Raw genomic sequence first — 22,292 nt, 5'->3', positions numbered from 1 at the left:
TAGGGAAAGGAACATCTTGTGAGATATAAATGGCTTACCGGATTGGCAGGGCGCTTTGCGCTGAGTCTGCGATACTCGATAAGGGGAGGAGGTACCTCGGCGGCCTTGAACAGCACCTTCCAGACGTCTTTGTGTCTCGTGTCGAAAAGCTCTCGCAGCGTCTGGTGCTTGGCCGGGTCGAACTCCCACATATTGAATGCCTGTCTTTGACACGAAAGGATTCGGCGGAAGAGCATGACCTGGACCACGTTGACACGCTTGATTTTCTTGCTTATCATATTTTTGACACAGTTCTGGAGTCCGGTCAGCTCCACCGATGAACCCCAGGATAGGCCCTTCTCTTTCCAGGAGGTGAGCCGCATGGGGATGCCGGATCAAAATTCTGGGGCCCCCACCCAGTTGGTGTCGCGCGGCTCGGTGATGTAAAACCACCCCGATTGCCACCCCTTCACGGTCTCCACATAGGAGCCTTCGAGCCAGGTGATGTTGGGCATTTTTCCCACCATGGCGCCTCCGCACTCCGCTTGCTGGCCGACCACCACCTTCGGTTTCACGTTGAAGGTCTTCAGGCATAGGCCGAAGTGGGGCTTGATGCAGAGGAAGGCCTCGCACACGACGATAAACGTCGAGATGTTGAGGTTGAAATTGGGGGCCAGATCATGGAAGTCCAGCCCACAGTAGAACATGAGCCCGCGGACAAATGGGTGGAGGGGAAATCCCAGTCCGCGGACGAAGTGGGTGAGGAATACAACCCTCTCATGGGGTTCTGGAGTAGGGACGATCTGCCCCGCGTCTGGGAGCCGGTGCGCGAGGTCTGCGGCCAGGTATCCGGCTTCCCAGAGCTTCGTAATGTCCTCCTTCGTAATGGAGGAGACCATCCACTTGCCTCCCGCTCCAGACATGTTTGGAATGGCTTTGCGGAGAAGATAAGAACTTGGGCACTGGAGCTCGAGTGCGCGAGAATGGATGGGCAGGGGAAGAAGAGGGCGTGGGTGAAAAAGAGGAGGCCTTGTCCCTTTATAAAGGCGGTAGAAACTGTGCGCCTCCCCACTTGCCCCGTAAAATCGCTTATTCCCCAAGCGCCGCGATTGATGGCACAGTTGGGTTACCCATACCCGTATTGATGAGAATCCCGTGATAAGGGGACACGATCTCTGCTTGGACAAGACGTGCCAAGGAAACCGCCTCGCAACATGTGCAGCAGCTGGTTGAGGAAAACGGTTCGAATAAAAACCGGGTCGTGGCGTGATGTCACATTATTAAAAGTTGTCAGCTGGTTGGATTTGTGGAATATTGCACTCTCTACGGTGGTATGTGGAATTTGTTTTGCAGAGCCGGACATGATCCTTGTGTTCAAAATCTTCTATGGAGTATTTGGAGAAGGAACCCGCCTTGCAATGCTGAAGACAATCTGCGCGCCGGACTCATCGTCATTGAAGCCTGGTTCAGGGGCTACTGAGGGAGTCCTGGATTAGGGGGTCCTCGGACAGCTGGACTATATACTTTGGTCGGACTGTTGGACTATGAAGATACAAGATTGAAGACTTCGTCCCATGTACGGGTGGGACTCTCCCTGGCGTGGAAGGCAAGCTTGGCAATTCGGATATGTAGATCTCCTCCCTTGTAACTGACTCTTTGTAACCCTAGCCCCCTCCGATGTCTATATAAACCGGAGGGTTTAGTCCGTAGGACGACAACACTCATAATCATCGGCTAGCTTCTAGGGTTTAGCCTCTACGATCTCGTGGTAGATCAACTCTTGTAATACTCATATCATCAAGATCAATCAAGCAGGAAGTAGGGTATTACCTCCATCGAGAGGACCCGAACCTGGGTAAACATTGTGTCCCCAGCCTCCTGTTACCATTAGCCTTAGACGCACAGTTCGGGACCCCCTACCCGAGATCCGCCGGTTTTGACACCGACAGTGGCCACGAGGCAGGGAGGCGCGCCTGCCCCCCTGGGCGTGCCCCCACCCTCGTGGGCCCCTCGTGGCTCCCCTGACCGACTTCTTTCACCTATATATGTCCATATACCCTAAAAACATCGGAGAGCACAATAGATCGGGAGTTCCGCCGCCGCAAGCCTCTGTAGCCACCAAAAACCAATCGGGACCCTGTTCCAGCACCCTGTCGGAGGGGGAATCCCTCTCCGGTGGCCATCTTCATCATCCCGGCGCTCTCCATGATGAGGAGGGAGTAGTTCACCCTCGGGGCTGAGGGTATGTACCAATAGCTATGTGTTTGATCTCTCTCTCTCTCGTGTTCTTGATTCGGCACGATCTTGATGTATCGCGAGCTTTGCTATTATAGTTGGATCTTATGATGTTTCTCCCCCTCTACTCTCTTGTAATGGATTGAGTTTTCCCATTGAAGTTATCTTATCAGATTGAGTCTTTAAGGATTTGAGAACACTTGATGTATGTCTTGCATGTGCTTATCTGTGGTGACAATGGGATATTCACGTGATCTACTTGATGTATGTTTTGGTGATCAACTTGCGGGTTCAGTGACCTTGTGAACTTATGCATAGGGGTTGGCACATGTTTTCGTCTTGACTCTCCGGTAGAAACTTTGGGACACTCTTTGAAGTTCTTTGTGTTGGTTGAATAGATGAATCTGAGATTGTTTGATACATATCGTATAATCATACCCACGGATACTTGAGGTGACATTGGAGTATCTAGGTGACATTAGGGTTTTGATTGATTTGTGTCTTAAGGTGTTATTCTAGTACGAACTCTATGATAGATCGATCCGAAAGAATAACTTTGAGGTGGTTTCGTACCCTACAATAATCTCTTCGTTTGTTCTCCGTTATTAGTGACTTTAGAGTGACTCTTTGTTGCATGTTGTGGGATAGTTATATGATCTGATTATGTTATTATTGTTGAGAGAACTTGCACTAGTGAAAGTATGAACCCTAGGCCTTATTTCCTAGCATTGCAATACCGTTTACACTCACTTTTATCATTAGTTACCTTGCTGTTTTTATATTTTCAGATTACAAAAACCTATATCTACCATCCATATTGCACTTGTATCACCATCTCTTCGCCGAACTAGTGCACCTATACAATTTACCATTGTATTGGGTGTGTTGGGGACACAAGAGACTCTTTCTTATTTGGTTGCAAGGTTGCTTGAGAGAGACCATCTTCATCCTACGCCTCCCACGGATTGATAAACCTTAGGTCATCCACTTGAGGGAAATTTGCTACTGTCCTACAAAATTCTACACTTGGAGGCCCAACAACGTCTACAAGAAGAAGGTTGCGTAGTAGACATCATGACATTGACCCAGATTACTACTGCAAGCTAGGTTTGTTGACAATTTTACTTGTCTTTCTTACTCATTCGATATAATATCCAATTATTCACGTCGATTAGTTGCAAACAATAAGTGCTAGACAAACTGCTTGATTCAGATTTTGGACGGTCTCTTACTGCAGTTACAATTCTGCATACTTGTGCTAGTAAGATCACAAGTAAATGATTGATTCACTACATCTATGCTTGCCTTGTCATATTTGTTGTCAATATTCTTTTAGGGTGGACCACCCTGTTTCTGAATACTACAACCGTAGACATGAGTGAATAGCATTTCTCTATGCGATCTCTTCCATCATGTGTGGGCAACAAACACTGCATTGTATAGAAAGAAAGTGTCATTTCCAGCTTTTACATAGGCTTCGATCTTTTACATGGAATACAATCTGCCTACTTGCTTTGTGTCGCACTACCAACACTCCACCCTTGAAGCTAAACATTATGCCACTCATAATTCCTTAGTTTATTTGTTCAAATATGAATTTCATATGATTCTAATGTTCCTACTTCAGTTTTGAATTGTGTGTCTGCCTGTAATAGAGACATAAGGGGTTTGTATTTCTGTGTGTGGTCTGGTCAGCACGGTTGGGGGTGAACTTTGCATATGCAGGGGTTTATAGGGAGACACTCTTCGAGTTGAATCCGCAATGCATTCCATAGATAATCCGACTACTTTTTATGTTTTCATGAATCTCAGATTCTGAACAGCATCATAATGATTATGAGCTTGCGCGCATGAAAAGAACAAAGCAGAACAATGCCATGGCTGTCAAACTTGGCATTAAGGGACTGAAATCAAGTCTGTATGCAATGCAATGTAAACGCTCTACACCTACAGATTCATGCTTAGAATATGATCCTAACAGTGATTCTGAGCTAGAGGGAGACCTAAGTCAATGTAGCTCCCTAGTGGAGGAGTCAGAGAAAGATGCCCTATCTTATTCACCCATCAAGGTTCCACTACAAAAAAAGACACATCCGTGACATTTGGGCCGAACGAATTTTTTTTTCTGTCATACTTATGACACTTCTATGACAATAATTGTGACAAAACACGGTATCATCATAGATGTGGTGGGGTCCTACTTCTATGACAAAAAAATCATGACAGAAAATGGGCTTTTCGTCCTGGGTGGGCCGGAGACCCGGCTGCATGACATTCTTTGGGCCGTCCATGACGGAAAAAAACCATGGTAGAAGCGAGGGCGAGGAAAATATCGGGGTGTCCCCGGTTACGGTGGGTGGTCGGGGCCGAGCGATGTGCGTTTCTCTCATACACGCACGTGCATGGGTGTGAGGCGTTGGGCTCTAACTAAACCCGAGCGAGGCGTTGGGCTCTGACTGAACCCGAGCGACTGCACTGCAGGCTACGCGTTACTGAACCCGAGCGATCGATCGATGGCTGTTAACTGAACCCGATCAAGGGATTCCTTCGCTACTGCTGCTAACTGAAGCCGATCGATGCTGCCTCTGGATGAACAGTGAGCGTTGCTGGGGGGGTTTGGATGAACAGTTCCCGGTGGGGGTGGATGAACAGGAGCCCGTGGTGTTGCCTCTGGATGAACAGGACCCCGATCGATCGAGTCGGTTGGGGCTGGATGAACAGGACCCCGTGGAGGGCAGGATGAACAGGACCACCCCGTGGAGGGCTGGATGAACAGTAGACGGTGGAGGGCTGGATGAACAGTAGCCCGTGGAGGGGTGGTTGAACAGGAGCTCGTGGAGAGGGCTGGTTGAACAGTAGCCGGTGGAGTAGCGCGCGGTGAAGGCTGGATGAACAGGAGCCCGTGGATGAACAGTCGCAGGTGGAGGCTGGAGGAGGTCGACGGTGGATGAACAGTAGCCCATGGAGGCTGGAGGGGGTCGACGGTGGAGATGAACAGTATCCCGTGGAGTCCCGTTTTGCGGTACGCCACACCCCTCCCGATGAACAGGACCCCCGTTTCGACCGTAGTGCTCCAACACAAGTCCGTTTCCTCTGTTTTGCGGTACGCCACAGCCCCCCCGATCAACAGGACCCCCGTTTCGACTGTAGGAGGTCCATTTCCTCCGTTTTGCGGTACGCCAGACCCCTCTCGATGAACAGGATCCCGTTTTGAACGTGGCCTGTCGAACACAAGGCCGTTTCCTCCGTTCTGCGGTACGCCAGGCCTCGTTTCCATCGGCTGTTCTGTCCAAGCCCTCCCGATGAACACGACGACGCATTCCGTTGCGACCCAGCCGGTTAGCTCCCCATGAACACGACGACGATGCTGTTTCTCTGTTCCAACCCAGCCATGTACATGAGCCCTGGCTGTACGTCGTGCGAGTAGGCGTTCGAGACCCCGCCCGTATGTACGTACATTGCCGTATTTACTTTCTTGCACCCTGGCCGTTGTACGTACGTGTACATGCTACGTGTGCGCCTCTACTACGACACGTGCGCGCCTCTACATCGACCAGTATGTACGTACACATTCGCGACCAGAATGACAACGCTACATACGCTTCGACCAGGTGGGTCCCGACTGTCAAGCACTTCCTTGCCTGCGAAGATGTAGCTGGTGGGTCCCAGCAGTCAGGGGGCGAATCAATTTTTTTTGCCTGGACGCACTTCCTTGCGTGCGAAGATGTAGCTGGTGGGTCCCAGCAGTCAGGGGGAAACGTTTTTTTTCGCGAAATACGGTGGCTTGTCCGGTGGGTCCCCGCTGTCAGGTGGAGGAATAATTATTTTGCGCATAATAAGGAGGCACTTCCTTGCTGCGGTCGTGGACCCAGCTGTCAGCCTCTCCACGTACAGTACTCTTCCAATGGAAGTCGGTCATTGACCACATTGACCACGCCGCGCCGAGGGCACCAAGGCGGTGGATGACGGCGAGGCCTAGGAAGGGGACTACGCGGATCCGGGGACGTCGCGGGAGTGGATGCCCACACGGAGAGGACTACGAGGGTTCACTGGTTCGGCTGCGGTGTGAGGCTGCCGTCGCCACAGAATAACAGGGGGTGTGGGTGAGTAGAGGGATGGCCTGGCCAGCGGTGGGAGTAGTAGGGGCGGTGAGGCCTCCGCGGCATCGCAGCCAGCCACAGGAGGCAGGAGCACGAGGCACGACTGGCGCTAGTTTGGGCGGCTGGAGCAAGAAGACCAGAGGTTGAAGAAGCACTACAGCCGTTGGATGGACATCGTACGGTCACTGGAACTATAATCGTGCATATTGACTAAGTTGACAAAGCCCTCTGTCCCCGTCAACTTAGTAGGCCCACAAGTCAGCCTCCCACTATACTAGGTCCCAGCTAGCAGGGGGAGTATTCATTTTTTTGTGCGTAATAAGGAGGCACTTCCTTGCGTGCAAAGATATAGCTGGTGGGTCCGAGCTGTCAGCGGCGGTAACTTTTTTTCACCACAGAGGCCCTTTCGTTGGGTCCCAGATGTCAGGTGGAGGAATCATTATTTTGCGCGTAATAAGGAGGCATTTACTTGCGTGCGGCCGTGGACCCAGCTGTCAGCCTATCCACATACAGTCCACTTCAGATGCATGTCGGTAGTTGACCACGTTGACCAGGGCGCGCCGAGAGCACCAGGGCGGTGGATGACGGCGAGGCCTAGGAAGGGAATGACACGGAGCCAGGGAAGACTCGGAAGTTGTTTCCCACGCGGAGGGGAGTACGACTGTACGAGGGTTTACTGGTTCGTCTGCCGTCGCCGGAGAATAACAGCAGGTGTGGGTGAGTAGAGGGATGGCTAGGCCAGCGATGGGAGTACGGTGGGGCGGTGAGGCCTGCGCGGCAGCACAGCCGGCCGTGGGGAGGAGAGAGCAGGTAGTCCCACCGGCGCTTGTTTGAGCGGCTGGAGCAGGAAGATCAGAGATTGAAGAAGCATGACGGCCGTTGGATGGACATCCAACAGTCACTGCTTGTGCGTCAACCTTTTTTTAGGAAAGCCTCAAATCTGTGGAAAACATCATACAGCCCATCTGCCATTATTTCTAATAATTTACAACCCATTTGCTAATTCTTAAGGGTTTTTTTGGAGCCCATATTCTTTTTCTTAGCATTACAGCCCATATTGTGGCCATGGTTAAAAAATTATACGAAATTTTGCATATTTTGGTGCGGTCCGAACTGTTTTTAATCCCGAAATTTCGAGTCACGTTCATACTGATTTTAAAAATAAATATATATCAATGTAAAATCCAACAAATTGTCCACGCATAAAAATCAATGCAATTTAAAATCTCGAAATAAAAAAAGAAATTTGAAACGAATTGCCGGTTTGATGTGTTTTAAAAATGTACAACCCATTTCTCTTTTCTGATAGGCCATTTTCTCGGCCAGCCGAATGAAAGCTCTCCTCGTCTTGAAAGATTTGCAGCCCAACAGGCCTAAAAAGCGACTTACTTGGCAAATCACAAAAAAACTGGGCCGTGGCCGTGGACCCAGCTGTTAGCCTCTCCACGTACAGTACTCTTCCGATGGAAGTCGGTCGTTGACCACATTAACAATGCCGCGCCGAGAGCACCAAGGCGGTAGACGACGGCGAGGCCTAGAAAGGGTATGACGCAGAGCCGGGGAAGACGCGGCAGTGGATGCCCACGCGGAGAGGGGTATGAGGGTTCACTGGTTCGGCTGCGGTGTGAGGCTGCCGTCGCCGCAGGGCCTGGCTAGCGGTGGGAGTAGTAGGGGGTGATGAGGTCTCAACGGCAGCACAACCGGCCACTGGAGGCAGGAGCAGGCGGTCTCACCGGCACTGGTTTTGGCGGCTAGTGCAAGAAGAGCAACGATTGAAGAAGCAGCAAGACCGTTTGATTCAAATCTAACGGCTACTTCTGCTAGAATCGTTTGTTGACTAAGTTGACAAGCCCTGCGTACGCATCAACTTAGTAGGCCCACAGGTCAGCCTCCCAACGGTGCGCCCCAGATGTTAGTGGGAGGAATCATTTTTTCGCGTAATAAGGAGGCAGTTGATTGCATGCGGCCAGGCCAGCGGAGGGAGTAGGGTGGGCCGGGGAAGCCTGCGCGGCATCACAGCGGGCCACAAGAGGAGGGAGCAGGCAGTCCCGCCAGCGCTAGTTTAGGCGGCTGGAGTAGGAAGATCAGAGATTGAAGAAGCACGTCGGCCGTTGGATGGACATCCAACAGTCACTGCTACTAGAATCGTGTGTTGATTGACAAAGCCTTGCGTAAACAAGTCAGCCTCGAAATCTGTGGCGTCTACAGCCCATTGGCTATTATTTTTATAATTTTTACTCATTTTCTAATTCATATGGAATTTATTGCAGCCCGTTTTCCATTTTTAGAATTGCTGCCCATTTTTTGGTCAGCACCAGGGTTAAAAAAATTAACTAAATATGTGGGAAATTTTGAAAATTCGCAAAATTTTGCTGGGGAACAAAATATTCTTAATCCAAAAATTAGTAGCCATACTAAAACAAATTTAAAAATAAATTAGTACTATGTCATGTTAAATCCAATGAAATACGTATAAGATATCAGTGAAGAACAAAAACAAAAAAGAAACTAATATCCCATTTGCTATAATTTTTTTGGATTTTTCAACCCCTTTTGATATTAATTTTAACACACACTAACCATACTCTTTGGCCAGGCCGGAATGCATCCCTCCTCGTCTTGAAAGATTTGCAGCCCAGTAAGTCGGAGAAAACAAATAGGCCTAGCTTGGGTATTCTTCAAAAAGAAATACTGGGCTACCTATTTTCCCAAAGAAAAAACTGCTGGGCTGGTCATGTTGTTAGACGGGCCACAGAGACCACACAACCCAGTTTATAGCCTGCTCCACTGAATTACTACTAAAAAATGTTGTGCAATTATGTCGTTAATTGACTATACATTGAAAATGATGTGGGTCCCAGATATCAGCAGGGTGGATTAGAGTAAAAAACGAGCGGTTCATCTGAGTAGTAAAAGAGGCGCTTGCCTGTGTTCGGCAGTGGACCTGGTGGGTCCATACTGTCATACTCACAACTACAGTCCTCTCCCGATTCACTATGTTGACAGGGACCGTTTCGAAAAAAACTATGTTGACAGGGCCGGACGGCGGCGCCGCGGCAAGCGCACCAAGGCGGAGGATAAAGTGTTGTCACCAATGTGCTGGGCTGGGTTGGACATTCTTATTGAAAAATAAAATGGACCGGATCTATTTACGACGTTGACTACGATTTGCATGGGTCCGCTGGTTGCAGGAAGAAAATGCTGGGAGAAAGAAGACTGGTCGTTATCTTTGCCGAAGAATAATATCGACTGAATGTAACGACACTATCATAGGAAATAATATCCTCCTATTAAATCGTGAATTTAAAGAACTGGTGCATGAGCATTTAGCTTTATTTATTTATTTACTTATTTATGTTTAGGGGACCATGAGCATGTACCTGGGCCAGATTCATGTGAGAGCCTCCCTTCCAGATAATTATGAGCTTCTCTATTGGGCCTTCATCAGTGGGCTGCATGTTATCAACAAGTGCAAAATGTGTTCCGTACGAAAAATATTATGCGCTACGTACGGTACGGGGCACTAAAGGATCGAACCGTGCAACGACTTCCAAAACATTGTGTTTGTCGTTCTAACAACACATTTATTCAACCAACAGACGAAATATACTACTGATTGTACATTGAAAACAGCAGCACCAACAACCAGGGCTGGGGGTGCAACAGAAGCAGTAAGCAGGCCAGAAGAGTGAAGACGCAGCTCTCTCTTCCAAACCAAACATCAGCCATCATTACAAAATTCTACCAAAAAGAACAAGTATATGCATCAAACTAAATAAAGATCCTACTACACAAGTGTACGCATCTAACTAACTGACTCAGTTAGACGTTGCTATTTATTAAGCTGTGGAGATTGGCTGACGGCTTGAACCAGATGGGTGCCTGACGGGGGAAACTCCAGCCAGCAGGTCGAAGTCTGATACTTGCGACCCTCTCTCCTACTTTGTGCTGCAAAGCGTGGCGGCACATATCAGGGTATGGTGCATGCAGAGACGCATGGTACGCTGTGTACACACAATTTTGCCTGATGAACGAAACCGCGCTGCCATCATGATCCTTGCCGTCGGTTATCTCCTGGTTAATCGGATAATTCAGCCCGACAAACAGAGAGCCTGTACCAAGGCTACTTACCAACCTCCAGTCAAAAAATTCCTGAAGGCCCAGAGAAGCTGGGATCCTGCTCAAAGACCTTGCAGTGACTGTGATTGTATTCCGCGAAACAACACGTCCGGTACGTGCGAACGATCATCAATTGTTCGCCGTCGTCTGATCAAGCTAGGAACCACCTGCAACTGCCATGCCGCTTTTCTTTGAAATGTTCTGTGATTAGGAAGGGTAGGGACACCAGGCGGCCTACAACATCATATCAAGTTGGAGTCAAATAACCCTCAAAAAAAAGTTGGAGTCAAATAAAAAAGGGCTCTTGATGTAGTCAATCTTAAGAACAACATGTTATGAGCATGAATATTTTTTCAGTAAATGTTGACAGTAATATAAGCAAGCCATCATGATATCATAGCAAAGTAACATACTGCTGTAACAGCCGTTTGTAGCGATGACTGTAGTAGGCCAGCAATACGTCCAGCCATAGAAGGAGTCGACAGCGTAAATGAAGCCCTTGTGTTCAATGGCATCAGAGAACCGTGGAGGATGTATGATCCTGCGATGAACGTGCAGATTTATCCACTTACCGCAGTGACCTGTCAGATAGGCGAGACCGCGGTTGAAGAATGCAATTAGCCTGAAGTCTTTATAATTCGCAGATCTTGCGGGCACTTGGCAGATTACAACCTTGAGCAAATCAAACTTGGTATCATGTTGGCTACTGTAAGATTCCGAGTATTCTGGGCCGCGGTGCCAAAGCAGTGCAGTGTTAATCGAAGGAAGGGGGATCAATCACCGGGTGTAGACCTCCATGAGCATCCAATTGCCGCGACCGTCGACGAGCACCATCCAAGATGTGTTCATGCCGACCCAATACATACCGTTAATGTAGTTGAGGGTGATGGGGATCGGATCGCAGTCAAGGGGGTTGATGCTTGCCACCCTACGATCGTTATGCTGCGTGACACACCGTTTCTGAAGATCAGGCGGCATCAGCAAGCAAGGAGCTGGCTTAAAAAGCTCTGGCCTGAGGGCTTTGAGTAAACGGTACAGCCCCGACGAGCACGCGGCGAGCGGCATGGTACTGAGATTGTCCACACGCGAAACAATGAGCTTGATTACCTCTGTGGGGAGCGAATTCCAGCCACTCTTTCGGCGGACGCTGCTCGGTTCTGCCATTGTTAGTTCTTGGGTTTCTGACGAGGGGGAGGCTCCTTAGAGGGGATGGAAGATTGGACAAGGGGGGAGGCACCTTAGCGGGGATGGAAGAGCGGACAAAGATGGAGAAGCGAATATGTGCTGCAGGAAGTGGACAGGTGATGATGACTACAGCACGCTGCTTGACTTACGAGACACATACCAGCAGCGTAGGGTCATATCGAAGTCAGACAACTTGCTTGAGTGATCACAGTACTGGTACTCCCTACAGTACTTGCTACTATGCCCTAACTTGCTTGAGTAGAGTAGTAGTGGAGTAGGACTCTGCTCTACTACTAGCACCGGAGGAGTAGTATGTTCTAATCTAAAATAGTTACAAACTTCAATGCTCGAGCGTGGAACGACTACGAACCGCCATTGGTGCTAACTCCAATCCTGCAAGTCATGGATTTGTTTCTTTTTAACTTTCTGTACAAATCTGTAGCCAGCCTGCAAGTCATGTACACTGTACTAACAGTGGAACCCACAGAGTACTTAGAATACAAGATTAAGGATGCAATTAACTTTTTATAGAGGGAGAATCATACATGCAATTAACTCAAATGGATTGGACGTGACTCTATTATTCTCCAATGGCAACCGGAAAATTTCCTCCCGCGGGCCGGACTAGGTTTCTCGGTTTGCATGCGGGTTTAACAGAGGGGTTTGATGGAGGCGAGGAGGCGTGTTTAGCCGGGCGTGCAGTGGACGGCGCAGTACTATTCGATTTGACAACTACAACTAGTATATTATAAAAAACAAAGAAGAGTAGTAGAGATAGAGATAAGAATAGAGACTAGGGAGGAGCACCATCTACTGCTTCGTGGGCTACTCATGCGCTCCATTCGGGGGCCGCAACGTCCCCTACAGCCACTCCCTCCCGCGCTCCATTCGGCGGGCGCTGTTGAAATTTGGGGAGCGCACTCTCACGACTGCTAGCAGCGACGACTTCACTGACGATGACTTCTTCCCCGACCTCGGCAACCTCTGCCTCAACGACATGGGCGACAACCTCAACGCCAATGGTGCTGCTCCCGTTGCACCGTATGTGTCTCTGTCCTTCCTGTTCGAAATCGTGGTAGAATTCATGTTTCTAGTCTGTGTCCTAGATTCGATCTGTTCATCTACTATGCTAGTCCGCATGATTAGTTTAATCTCTGTTATAGCCGTCATGATTTTTTTTGTCCTTATTCGGACTAAATCTCGTAGTAACTTGCTCATATATTCAACTGGCGGAGCATCCCCTACAGCCACTCCCGTTTCATGGACGGCCTGGTCGATGCCTCCAAGGAGCCCTTCGTCTACTGCTATGAGTGCCCGGTGCCGTTTTGGGGCTCGCTGGCGAACATCGTGCATCACCTGACGCAGGCGTGCGGCAATCACTACTGGCCCTTGGCGAAGAACATCAAGTACGAGACGTGCTACCCGTTCACCATGCCGGAGTCGCTGGAGGATCAGCGCCGCCTGCTAGTCTTGGAGGAGGACGGCAGTGTCTTCCTCTAGATCGTAGCCACCAGCGAGGCCCGCGCAGGCCGCCGCCACATCTCTGTAGCGTGCGTCAGGGGCGACACCGCTGACGCTGACACTGACACGAGCCCGATGTACGGGTGCGTGCTCACTATTACTACCCCTCGGAGATACGTGGGCAGCGACACTGGCTACGCCAAGCTGACTTGGACTCTGCCGAGCTGGGACCTTCCCACCGATGTGGACATGGAAGACGCATGGTATTATTTGACCCCCAACAATGTGCACGGGGACTCCAAGGAGGTTCACCTGGACATCTGCATTATCAAGTTAAATGTTGATCATTAGTCTTCGCTCAATGTAATCCGCTGTCTAAGCATGTGGAGACTTCCATGCATGATCTTGCTCTATTGCAGTATCGCGCGTGAATAAAAGTGTATCCATTTATGGTTTAGCCTAGAATCTTCCATGTATGAATTTTTACTACAGTACTGGTGAAAGACTTATGATGAACCATTTCTTACATATCCTCTGCCCCATCCAAGTCATCCTGATTTAATCCCTCCGTCTAGGTGTATAAGGGCATGGTTTATACTTAAATAGTATAGCCAACTATTGACTATAAGAAAGTGCCATGTCATCTGTAGCCAACATGTATAACAATGGATACTCAAAAACTAATTCTTGAAGATCATTTCCTGCAAAGCACAATAAGAGTTATTTCTTCACAAGTTTTGGATGCAGGTTGAACAATTGACCGCTTTTGTTTGCAAAAGATACTTTTTTATCTATTTCACCCGGATGTTTGTGAGCTCTAGAGATGAAATAATATCCGAACAAACCTATCGATACCTTTACACATGAGATGACCCCCACATCCTTTGTCAAAATAAACAACTCCCCGATCAATGCATTTCACTCTTCCGTGCAACGCACGGGCACCTTACTATAGATTAGTACGACCAAAAATTGAACTAACATTATATATAGTACGATAAATGATGATGCATGTCACCTAAAATTATATCATTGAAAACTATGTTCAAATACGAATCCAACGATATTGTTTTTGTTGACATGCACTAACATTTTTTCAGTTAAATCTTCAGTCAAATTCAATGGGGGATAAACCACGACCGATGTAGTAGTACTAGTGTAGAGGGCGGCGCCGCACGGGAGTCTCACCCCGCTCATGGCGCAGCAGTAAAGCTGTCATATCACAAAACCCAACCACTCCCAGTAATAAGTGGCCTGGTAAAATAAACGGACAAGCAACCATCACATCCCTCCATCTTTTTTGCATTTCATCTCTCTGCATTTACTTTCTCTGGTTCATCTCGCACACTCGATCCCAAGCTACTACTCCTAGTATCCCTAGCTACTACTCCTAGGGCCTGTTCGTTTGGCGGCTTCCCCAACTTTTCCCATAAGACTAGTCACAGTGGAGGGTAACATTAAGGCGCCTCACTCATTTATTTGGGCTTCTAAACAACTACTAGTAGTACCTCGGTCCTGGTTTATTCCTCACCATTGTAATTTGTGCTAAATTTTGACCAAAGATTTAACTGATAAAATGTTAGTGCATGTGACATGCACTAACATTTCATTAGTTAAATTTATGATCAAAATTTGACACAGATTACAATGGGGACCAATAAAACAGGACGGAGGTAGTAGTTATGGGATTACTAATCTACGTAGAAGCCTAAAAGAACTGGCCCCTGGTACTCCTACTAGTAGTAGTACTCAAGTTGGAATTCCAATTGCACGGCACAACTTATTAGGCAAAAAATTCGATACAGGGTGTAGGAAGCGGTTTGGGAATTTGCATGCCTTTCCGACCAGTGAGATACTCCGTACAAAGTACGACAGAGAAATAACCTCAGAGAAGGAACCTAAAAGTAAACAATCAAACGAGCATTTTTGCATTTGTTTTGCATTGAATCGTTTCACAAGCTTGACTAGTGTTGTTTTTCTACTTTTACGAAAACCGCATCGTAGTGTTAAAACGTGCATTTGCACGTACATAAGTAATAGTAGTACTCCCTCCATCTAGGTGTATAAGTCTTCCCTCTTTCTTGGTCACGGTGCACAACCAAAGATGACTTATTGACCTGGACGGAGGGAGTAGCACAGTCTGCAAGCATATATAGAGAGAGACGTGTAGTGCGATAGTATATAGTAAAGTTTGTGCTATATGCACGTACTTACAAAATGTGTACGAATACACAAGGTTTCCAAACTTTCCCTTTTACATACTTAATTAAGGACGCTAATAATTCCTGAACGTTCGGGATTTATCATTTGCGTCCCATAACTAATGAGATCGCCTTACGAAACAAAAATTATACTCCTACTAAAATCCACGGCGCTCGCAGGAGCGCTTGCGGCGCACCACAAGTGCCCTGGTGCGCGGCTGTTTCCCAGCACGCCGACACAACGCCTGTTCCTCGGCCTCGCAACTCGCGAGGTGCTGATTGGTGGCTTGCCGGCGGGCGAGCGCAATCTCACCGGGGTGGTGATCTGGCGCCAACAGGTACTCCTTCTCGCTGGAAGCGTGCACCCGGTCCACGTACCACCAAGCGTAGATGAGGCGCTTGGGCCCGACTACACTCAGGGCTTTGGCACGGGCATCCTCCGCCACCCTCACGTCCCTCGCACGAGCCTTCTGCCAAAGAGCCAATTGCCTGACTCTCTCGGACGCGACATAGGCCTGCCAGGCAGCTTGTCCCGCGGTGCGCTTCTCTTCCTTGGCCGTCTTCTCCGCCTCTATTTTGGCGCGCTCTGCTGGTGGCAAAGCCTCCCACAAGGCGACATCCATTTCTTTCCAAAGCTCCTCAAGACTGGGGGGGGGGGGGCTCGGCGGGCGGCGCGGTGTTCTCCTCGTAGCGGGGAGCCGACGCGTCCTCCGACGCGTGTGCTGGCGAGATTGGGAACACCGACGCATCCACCTCGACGCGTCGTGGCGAGGAGCGGAACGCCGACGCGTCCTCCTCGACTAGTGGCGGCGAGGAGCGGAACACCGACGCGTCCACTCGACGCGTCACGGCGAGGAGCGAAACGCCAACGCGTCCTCCTCGACTAGTGGCGGCGAGGAACGGAACGGCGACGCGTGACCGTCGGCGCGGTGCAGCGAGCGGCGCCTAGGGCTTGGGAGGGCCGATGCTATGGTGGTCGACATGAGAGGGATGGGGAGGAGATAGCGATGAACGTGAGCGTTCTTCCGAATGTCGTGGGAGGCGCAGTATTTATAGCGAGCAATGGCACACCTACGTAAGATATGGACTGAGCTGCACTGACTTAAATGCAGGTCCAGTTGCGTCACTGACATGTGGGCCAGACCCCTGTTGGGCCCATATGTCAGTTACCCAATGCACCTGAAGTTAAGTAACTGAAGCAGCGTCCCGGAAGATATGTTGCGTGATTAACGTAGTAGTCTCTCCTTTCCGGCTTATAGGGCTCAATTCAAAAATCTCACCAACCAATGTAGATGGTGAGTGGTGGAATACTTTTTTTGTAGTTTGCAAAAGTACCCAATTAATGCTCTTATTTTCCTAAAAAAATTATGTTTACGACTGCATGCATGCATAAAATACATGCATTGGTCAATTTTCTCTTAATACTTGCATGCAAAGATTTAATGCACCTTGGAATCTGAACATGTGATGGGGAACAACCAAATTGAGCCTTATAAAATGGAAAAACTAAAATTTTGAGATAAGCCCTATAAACCGGAAAGGAGGGAGTAACAGCTATGTGGGCATATTTGTTGGAGTAAATTACGGGGGAGGGAAGGGGTGGAAATATTGCTGGTCACAACGGATTGGACGAGCGCGGGGGGAGGAGAGTCATGCATGCTGATTTTTTCCACACGGGGTGGAGTGGTGGGACCGTCGGAGGGAGAAGGAGTTTCTGGCAGGCATATTGTTTCCACACATGGAGAGGAAACGATTTGGAGACGAACGGGCTTCCTGCAGGTATGGGGAATGGTGCATAAAGTCTCATCTTGCATGCCGGGCTAGGTATAGTCTCAGGTCATTAAAAACATACACGCCCCTCACATGTTCATATTTCAAGGTGCACTAACTTATTGCATGCGATGGTTAAGGCTGGCCATAATGGTGGTATCTTAGCTGGTATCATGCACACGGGAATAGCAAACAAGCCGGCATGGCGTGCGAACAGGCCGAAGGTCGTGGGAGGCGCGATGGTTGACGGAATTAATTGAAGTTACACACAAGCCGACATGGCGTGCGTACAGGCAAAAGCTATACCGTCAGGCCTACGATATGGGTCTAGTAGACATGACATCTAGTGGGTCCCGCATAGTTCTCGAGAACTCTTTGGGGGCTTGTAGCCGTTTATCCACCGGGCAAGCCAGCAACCCCACGCCGTTCGCACGCCCTACTCGTCCCCGTCTTCTACTAGTACAGTACCTTACAACAGTTCGCTCCCAGTCGTCCCGTCCTTTCACATTACAGCAGTTCCACTAATCCTAACCCTCCTCCCAAATCCATGGCGTCCCAAATCTCCATGATCGGCGGTGAGTACAAGGTTAGAACCATCACCGGCGATGAGTTCGACGTCATCTACGCCCGTTCTTCCGCAACGGTGAAAGAATGCCTTGCTCGCTTCAAACGCATGTTCAAAAACTCAAATGATGAGTGGGTCGCTGGGCTAGATGTTGAGTACACCATAGTCCTGGGAAGCGAGAAGAAACTAAAGGAGGCAGAGAAGAAGAAGCCCGCCGTGATCCAGGTTTGTGTGCATGACTTATGCTTGGTCTACCACATATGCCATGCCGACGTTGAGTGCGAGGAATTTAAGAAGTTCCTCAAGCGCGGCCGAGTCAAATTCGTTACTGTAGACTTTAGGAACGACAAGGAAATCCTTGGTCGGATAGGCCTCATTGTAGGCCAGCCCTTCGATCTCCAGAAGGCAAGCTTGGTGTCCTCCTCTCAGCCTTCAATGCTGACTCTGGCAGCAGCCATGATTGATCGTTCGTACGCTAAACTGAAGAAACCTCACCACGAGTTTCATCGTGCATGGGAGTCGAAGACATTAGATGAAGATCACATCCTGTACGCAGCAATGGATGCCTACCTTTGTTTAAATATCTACAAGGGTTGGATGAAGAAGCAGAGCCCAGTGTCCGGTTCAAGCAAAGAAGCGTCGGCGAAGAGGAAGAGGAAGAGGGACGAGGACGAAGTCGAGGACGTGGACTCGGACTCCGAGTAGGTGGCAGTGCCGTCGCTCATGCTGGTTCTACTGCAGTGTCAAGCGGACTAGTTGCTTAGTTTATTTTCAAGGGTGTGTTGTGCTGAGGCCCCAGCAGTACTATGTTTATGTTCTTTCTCGTTATTTGAACTCTTTAATACGTACAGTAGTACTCGTACCATGTCTTACTACTGTTCTTCTTGCAGTTCGTACTACTGCTCGTATCTTCGTGTTCCTACGGTAGTTAATACGTTCGTACTAGTAGTATAATTTGGGTCAGTCGGTTTGTGAAAGAAGTTCGACGGAGTGAAGGAAGAAGACGGCAGGGTGCGCATGATCTATCTTATGAGTGTTGGGTGTGGAATGCAGTTCGCCGGAAAAAAATGGATCGTGCCCGGGGTTAAACGGATGGCGGGCATGGGGGAGCATGGCGGTGGCAGGCGGTTCAGGTGAGGGCGCGGCGGCGGCGGCAGGCGGTCGGGCGTGTGGCGGGCTGAGAAGATGAACCGTGCATCTATTTCGGAGGTTGACGAAGCCCTTCTAGCCATCCATGTTGCATCAAGCGGCTCACAAGAGTCGACTGACCCAAATTGCTCCTTCAGATTGCAGGATCCACGTGGCATTCAAGGTCTCGAAGGTAGATTCCGCGTCCGCACCCGGTTTGCGGGCTCGGCGCGCGCGCGACCGGCTTCCGCCGTGACAGCCACCATGCGCGCCTCCTCCGCGCGGGCGGAGACGACAATGACACGCTAGTTCCTCCTCACCGGCGTTCTGGAGTACGCGCTCGTCCTCCTCTTTGTACGCTGCGTGCATAGACGCGGCTCCACCAGCTGCTCGCGTGCTTGGCAGCGCGGCGGCATCGCGAGAAGGGACTGCAGACGACGTGAGCGGGCGAGCCTTCGGCTTGGCGGCGACACGGCGGTGATGGGCGAGAAATTGTTGGCCGGAGCAGGCGGGCGCCGGCATACGCAACGGCGGCGGCAGCATATTGATGAGTGCGCGTATGGGAGCTTAGTTTAGTTTTATATAGGGTTGGTCAAACTTAAAAGAAAACCGTACTAGTACACGTAAACATTAGACTTAGGCAGCGCTTTTATTAGTTACCACAGCCACGATACAGAATCATGTGCAAGCGCGTGAACCGCGGCCGCGCGGTCGATCGAACGGTGTGTCACCGTGTCGCGCTCGAAGGACATCCACCGAAGCTTTTTGTGTGTGTGAAAACAATCCCCGAATATTACTCAACTTTTTTTCGGGGAAAAGTTCTTGACGCTACAATATTTCCATATATTTGAATTTATCTCCAGTTCGTGTTTATTTGGATTTGGACGTTTTAGGTGCGCCCTAGTTTTTTTAATACTGATTTTGTGTGTGTGAGTGAGAGAGAACGTGTGTATGTGTCCATATGTGTGTTGTGGTGGAAGGGCAATGTGGAGACGGTGTGCGTGTGATAGAGACATAGAGAGGTGTGAATGTGCAAATGATCATGCATGAGTGAGACATAGACAGATGCCGATACGTTGTGTATACATGAGAGAATGGTCTTCCATTTTACTTGCGTGTGTGTGTGAGAGAGAGAGAGAGGAGCATCCGTAACACAACAACCATCTCTCTCGATTCGTCCGTCCCTCGCACGATTGCATGTAACACATGCATCAACGCGCACATTTTGACACCTCACCCGGCCCCTGCCCACCTCAAGGCCCGCACATCGCTCTCTATCTCGCACGCACAATCTCTTCATGAATACCCTGTTTAGCAAGTAGCTTTCCGTCACATACACACACATTTCTCTCCTTAGGTTTGTTTTCTCTCAATATCTGACACACACACACACACACAGCACACACACACCCCCTCCCCCGAGCACACAATTCATCCCCATCCAAGGTTATATGGCGACCACTCTCGCTTGTGCTTCTCTGCGCCCCAGCATGCACAACACCTCAATCTTCAAAGAGGGCATCGAGGAGATCGAAGACGGCAACCACACTGCGCTAGAGAATGCGGGGCCATTTGGAAGCAGGATGATGTGATGACGGTTGACTGACTCCTCCCCCACCCCTCTCTCTCGCATAAAATTACCAATCCCTCTCTCCCCCGCACAAATTTATCAATCCCTCAACCCACGAGATCCTTCCCCTCTCGTCCATGTCTTTCCAGCTCTCTCATCAAACCTGTTGTCTCTTCTCCTTCCAAGTGTATAGAATCCGGATGCACACGCATCTCACGTATATTACATGTCTCCATCTTTCTCACAGACCTAACTTCTTCCTCTCTCTTTCTCTCTATCTCCCTCTCTCTGTTTTGTTAGGTTTGTCTCCTACTCTCTCGTCCACATACATACAATCTTTCCCGCCCTATCTGCTCCATCTTCGCAAGCTCTCTCTGCACGTTTCATTCACACATTGGGATATGTTCAAAATGTTGCTTTTATAATGGCTGATGTAGAGTTATTGTTGGTTTTGTTGCATCCTACAAAGTAATAACTATGAAATGCATTTTGATTGTCATTTGACTGGGATTATGCGAGTTTGAGCATGTTGTGAAGTACTATAGACCTCGTATACATCTTGGAATTCGACAATGATTGTAACTATTGAATTGTATAGACCATTACATTCGAAGTGAGTAGCCTAATATACTTATTTCACAATTTCAACAAATGATTAATTCACTACATACTAAGAAAACAAATGTGTACACCCTCCGTTTTTATTTAAGTCTGCGTATTAGCATTGGTCAAAGTCAAGTTTTGTAAACTCTCAGAAAGTTTATAATAAAAAATATTAACATATACAATAACAAATAAATACCATTAGATTCATTATTGAATGTACTTTCACATCATACATATCTGTTATGGTAAATGTTTATATTTTTCTATAAACTTGGTCAAACATAAGGAAGTTTGACTTCGGTCAAACCTAATATGCAGAGTTTACTACTACTACTCGCTAGTTGCTTAGCCGAATCACCCAACACGCCACACAGGGAGTTCAGTGTCACAAAATTTTGAGGTCGGCGGGAAAATCTCCCGCGACCCTGATTCGAGCAGTGGGAAGTTACCATCATAGCCTTCAGAACAGGCCTACGGGTGACGGTTGGTAGGGGGCTGTTTTCGTAACTTCAGGTTCACCCTACCCAACCAACCCCACCCCGGCACCCAGAGTAGTATACCTGAATGCTCCCCATTTTCTATCCCCACAGCAAAATAGACTTCTCCGCGGCACCGCAGCCTTCGTGCTCCTCCCCTTCTACATCGGCGCACTCGTCCACCGCAGCGCATCTGCCTGATCGACGACCTCGTATGCCGCACTGGAGCCGGTCCACCGTCATTGTCGTACATGGAGCCTCTTCCCCGGCACTGTCTTCCACGGTCTCGGATTTGCTTCCCGGAAGCCGACGCCAAGCACAGAAGCACCACTGTCGTGGACAATGAACTGACCCCTGTTGCCGACCATGACTCACAGAGGCCGCCGCGACCATCGTTCTCCTCCTCGATTGGTGATGTGTGTATTGAATCACTTAGCAGTACATGTATAGTTCCAATTTTATTCATACCTACCCTTCAAATTTCCTGGGTGCTATTGTTCCCGCAAAAGTAATTGGTTATAGCCTCCATTGTCCAACAGAATATCAGCTTGTAATTGTGCGTCGCTCATGTATCGTGCTATGCTTAGGTAGGTATTTCATCTGCAACCAGTAGTGTGGCAAATGATGGATAGTTTTTTAGAAGTGGCAAGATGCCCATGCGTTGCACGCATCAAGATGCATTTGTATGAGTAGTTTAACTTGTGGGAGAAAAGGATGAACGAAGGAATGCCTTATTTGCAAATGCGGAGAGATGTGTGGGTATCTTTTTGCAAAATTGCCACAATTTCCTTCCTATCCGTCGGATATAAATCGGATGGCCTATATTGCAGGATGGCAGGAACACCATCATCACCAACTCTGTTTTTTATAAGAGTAGGGAAAAAGTAGAGAGAATAA

This window comes from Aegilops tauschii, chromosome 7 (genome assembly GCF_002575655.3).
Source record: "Aegilops tauschii subsp. strangulata cultivar AL8/78 chromosome 7, Aet v6.0, whole genome shotgun sequence".
Classification (NCBI taxonomy): Eukaryota; Viridiplantae; Streptophyta; class Magnoliopsida; order Poales; family Poaceae; genus Aegilops; species Aegilops tauschii.
This window is presented reverse-complemented; position numbering follows the sequence as displayed.